The following is a 4,263-nucleotide window of genomic DNA, read 5'->3' on the forward strand; positions in this document are numbered from 1 at the left end:
GTTCTGTTTATATGCTGGATTATGTTTATTGATTTGTGTATGTTGAACCAGCCTTGCATCCCAGGGATGAAACCCACTTGATCGTGGTGGATAAGATTTTTGATGTGCTGCTGGATTTGGTTTGCCAGTATTTTATTGAGGATTTTTACATCGATGTTCATCAGGGATATTGGACTAAAATTCTCTTTTTTGTTGTTGTGTCTCTGCCAGGCTTTGGTATCAGGATGATGCTTGCCTCATAAAATGAGTTAGGGAGGATTCCCTGTTTTTCTATTGATTGGAATAGTTTCAGAAGAAGTGGTACCAGCTCTTCCTTGTACCTCTAGTAGAATTCAGCTGAGAATCCATCTGGTCCTTGACTTTTTTTAGTTGGTAGGCTATTAATTATTGCCTCAATTTCAGAGCCTGTTATTGGCCTATTCAGGGATTTAACTTCTCCTGGTTTAGTCTTGGGAGGGTGTGTGTGTCCAGGAATTTATCCATTTCTTCTAGATTTACAACCTGCTTCTGAATGACTACTAGGTACATAATGAAATGAAGGCAGAAATAAAGATGTTCTCTGAAACCAATAAGAACAAAGACACAGCATAACAGAATCTCTGGGACACATTTAAAGCAGTGTGGAGAGGGAAATTTATAGCACTAAATGCCCACAAGAGAAAGCAGGAAAGATTTAAAATTGACACCCTAACATCACAATTAAAAGAACTAGAGAAGCAAGAGCAAACACATTCAAAAGCTAGCAGAAGGCAAGAAATAACTAAGATCAGACAGAACTGAAGGAGATAGAGACACAAAAAAAAAAACCCCTTCAAAAACTCAGTGAATCCAGGAGGTGGTTTTTTGAAAATATCAACAAATTGATAGACCGCTAGCAAGACTAATCAAGAAGAAAACAGAGAAGAATCAAATAGACGCAAGAAAAAATGATAAAGGGGATATCACCGCCGATCCCATAGAAATGCAAACTACCATCAGAGAATACTATAAACACCTCTACATATTAGAGATTTTCTATTGGTCATCTTTAAATTATCCGTTCTTTTCCTCTTCCATCTTGATTCTGCTAATATGATGAAATAAATTTTTAAATTTCAGATATTACTTCCAAAATTTTGGATACTTTTTTATACATAAAGGATAAGATAATGAAGAATAAAGATAAAAGCATATCTATTCTTTATTTCTATATATATGCAAGCTATATCTTCCTTTACTTTAGATATTTTCTATTAATGTTTTATTTTACTTCATTGCACATAGTTATAACAACTCCTTTCAAGCCCTTATCTTCTACTTCCAACAACTGCATCATCTTTGTTCATTATCTTTTCCTTTAACAATAGGTAGCATTGGGGCAGTGTTGTCTGGTGGGAGCTGGAGACCTTCCGTGTCATTGCTGCTCTCACCATGGCTTGGGTCCAGACTGCACCACATCCTCTCAGGAGACGTGGGCCCTCGGAACCTCTTTAGTGCCAAATTCCAGGCTGCAGGCAGCCTGGTGGCAGCAGGATAACAGAACCTCTGGATGGATACTTCCTGGGAAGTTTTGCTAATTTGTAGCAGCTAGACCATGTTTCTCATTAACATCTATCTATCAGCTTAGTCATCACATCATTTCACTGTGGTGGCAGCTTGGAATTCTAGATAGAAAAAGCACCTGGATCCCAGTTTTTCAATGGCTTCAAGACAACCAGGAGTGCCTGCTCTTGAGGCTAGTGGGCCTCTAGGCAAGACGTTCCTGCCCATCAGGATACACCGTTGGGCATCAAGCTACGATGATGCCCTCAAGGACCCTGCGCTCATGACTCTTCCTCTATCAAAAATGGGCACTGTGCCCTGGAAGCCAGTTATTCCAGAGCACAATAGCAGTACCTCACCAAGGTGGAGCAAGATGAGGCCAGCCTATCCTCCCCAGCCATGACCCTGTCATTGGCCATCGACAGTGTGGACAAAGTCCCAGTGGTGAAGGCTAAGCTACCCATGTCATCTTGAATTATCTGATAACAAAACAGACCCAGGAAAGCATTTCAGCATTTTGGGTGACAGGCAGCGCTGAGAGATGCTGGCTACATACCCCACAGGGGCCTCACCACCAAGGAGACCAACTACCTTACAGTGGCAGAAACACAGCACAAACTAAAGCTACAGAGTGGACAGATAACAAAAGAAGAGAGGCAGCCTGTATCAGCCCAGTCACTCCAAGCACCACTCTTCATTCTTCCCCTAAGCAGAAGCCCAGAGGCTGGTTCACCTCTGGTTCTTCCACAGCCTTACCTGGCCCAAATCCTAGCACCATGGATTCTGGAAGTGGGGATAAGGACAGAAACTTGTCAGATAAGTGGAGCCTCTTTGGACCAAGATGCCTTCAGAAGTATGATTCTGGAAGTTTTGCCACCCAGGCCTACCAAGAGCCCAGAAGCCTTCTCCAATGGAATTGATCCATGCCCAGGCCAACTGAATGGCTGAAGATCCAGTAACCTTGAAGCTGCCCAAGATGAACATCCTAGTGATGGAAGGGAAGAAACAGCCACCATGGACCCATAAGCTCAAACTGCCTGACTTGAATGTGCTCACACCCACTGGCTTCTAGAGCCCTTTCTATTCTAGGGACTCTACCTCCGCTGTGACATGGGAAAGGTACATTTTTAAAAACCTGTTAAATTGGGGCTAGCACTGGAGACATAATTGGTGTTTGAGAAACATTAGTGCAAAGCTTGCCCTTGTCGTGTGCAAGAAGCCATTTTGTACTGCTTTAAAGTTGGACTAAATAATCTCAGCAGTGATGTATGGGGGATCTCATTACCTATTTTTTCATCATTTCCCCTAGATAAGAACTTCAATCATTGCTTATTAGGTAAAGAATGTTTGTGCTGTTCTGAAACCCAGGCTTCCTGATTCCTTTACCACTATCCATATGAGCATTGACAAATCATAGCATAGAGGTATTCACTGACTCGTTGAGAGGACTCTGACCCTCTTGACTGCATGTGCCATGCCCCTGCCTTGTCAGTTAGGGGACCCAAGATCTGTTTAGAACCTGGGTACAGGTAAAAGCCACACTTGGCATGGACCCCTCTTTCTAGGCTGAACCTTGACTCCCCCTGCTTTTTGATAGACCTAATGGATCACTGTCCTGCAGCCAGTTCTTCATGTGGGGCCTCTTAGGCCAGTGCTGGGGGAGGCATGCTTCTCTTTCTATGCCACAGAACAAACATTAGTCTGTCAAAGGCTTTCTTGCTCTTTAAAGTGAAATTAATTTAATTCCAATTTGGTCGAAGACTTCCTAAGAGAGAAAATACAGTTCACTGAATTGGCATTGGTAAATGGATGTTAAACTTTTTTAAAGTAACATAAAGTAAGATGGTAGGTACAGTTAGAATACAGTCTTGAGGCTCATGTGAAACCAGTGTTACCTTATTTTGATATCCTTGTTCAAGTCAGGGCCTGAAACGTCTGCACCGGGAGGTGAAAGAATTCAAAATTTTTTGTACGAAAGCATTTTTCACCAAAATGAGCCTCATTCCTTTACATAACACATAACTTTACTGAGGAAAAGAAATAGGGAAACTGCCTTTTTATTTCTCCTCACTGTGTACAATTTCAGTCATTGTCTTTAACACTGTCTCAAACACCCACTTTTGTTTTGGATAGTATCTCATCTGCATAAGAAATTGACCTTTCCATAGAGCCGCTTGGAAGCTAGAATTATCAGAACAATTAATTTATTTGCATCTTCTATTATAATATCTTGTTTAACAATATAAATTCTCACTACTTTCTCAAAAAAATAAAAAGGTCACATTTCCCTATTTTATTTTTATTTTATTTTTTTTCTGAGATGGAGTTTTGCTCTTGTTGCACAGGTTGGAGTACAATGGCACCATCTCGGCTCACTGCAACCTCCGCCTCCCGGGTTCAAGCAATTCTCCTGCCTCAGCCTCCCTAGTAGCTGGGATTACAGGCATATGCCACCATGACCGGCTAATTTTGTAGTTTTGGTAGAGATGGGGTTTCTCCACCTAGTTCTTTATTTGTCAATTAATAAGAATGAGACCCTGTCATTTGCAGCAACATAAAACTGGAGGTCATTGTGTTAAGAGAAATAAGCCAGGCACAGAAAGACAAACTTCCCATGTTCTCACTCATTTGTGGAAGCTAAAACTTAAAACAGTTGAATTCATGGAGCTGGAGAGTAGAATAGTGGTTCTAGAGGCTGGGAAGGGTAGTGGGCATGGAGGGGGGATTGTTAATGGGTACAAA

The 4,263-nt window shown here is 41.6% G+C and overlaps 1 pseudogene; it reads left to right on the forward strand.

Moving 5' to 3' along the window:
- Positions 1 to 1,678: 1,678 nt before the first annotated feature.
- Positions 1,679 to 2,593, forward strand: LOC104658786 (annotated as a pseudogene).
- The last annotated feature ends 1,670 nt before the right edge of the window (positions 2,594 to 4,263 follow it).

The sequence above is a fragment of the Rhinopithecus roxellana genome, chromosome 15 (genome assembly GCF_007565055.1).
Source record: "Rhinopithecus roxellana isolate Shanxi Qingling chromosome 15, ASM756505v1, whole genome shotgun sequence".
Lineage (NCBI taxonomy): Eukaryota > Metazoa > Chordata > Mammalia > Primates > Cercopithecidae > Rhinopithecus > Rhinopithecus roxellana.